The sequence below is a fragment of the Halyomorpha halys genome, unplaced genomic scaffold (assembly GCF_000696795.3).
Source record: "Halyomorpha halys isolate HHAL.00 unplaced genomic scaffold, Hhal_1.1 Scaffold2375.1, whole genome shotgun sequence".
NCBI classification, from domain to species: domain Eukaryota; kingdom Metazoa; phylum Arthropoda; class Insecta; order Hemiptera; family Pentatomidae; genus Halyomorpha; species Halyomorpha halys.
The window spans coordinates 20,537-20,790 of record NW_027113907.1 but is presented as its reverse complement, the minus strand read 5'-3'; positions in this window follow the sequence as shown (position 1 = coordinate 20,790).

The window sequence follows — 254 nt, the reverse complement described above, 5'->3', positions numbered from 1 at the left end:
TATAAGGACATGCTCCGCAAATAGATCAGTCTTTGACAGCACTTCAAACGTTTCATTTCGCACTCCTCTCTCTCCTATTATTTTTAATTTCACTTGAGTAAAAGATAACTGGTGCCGAAACCCGGGAACTTTAGATACCGTATTAATTTTCAGTCCAAAAGAAATTTTTTTCATTGTTCTCTTTGAATTATGACCAGTAACGGATTAGTGAGAAAAGCAGTTCTGAAAGCAGTTCTGAACCTAGAGAATATGAA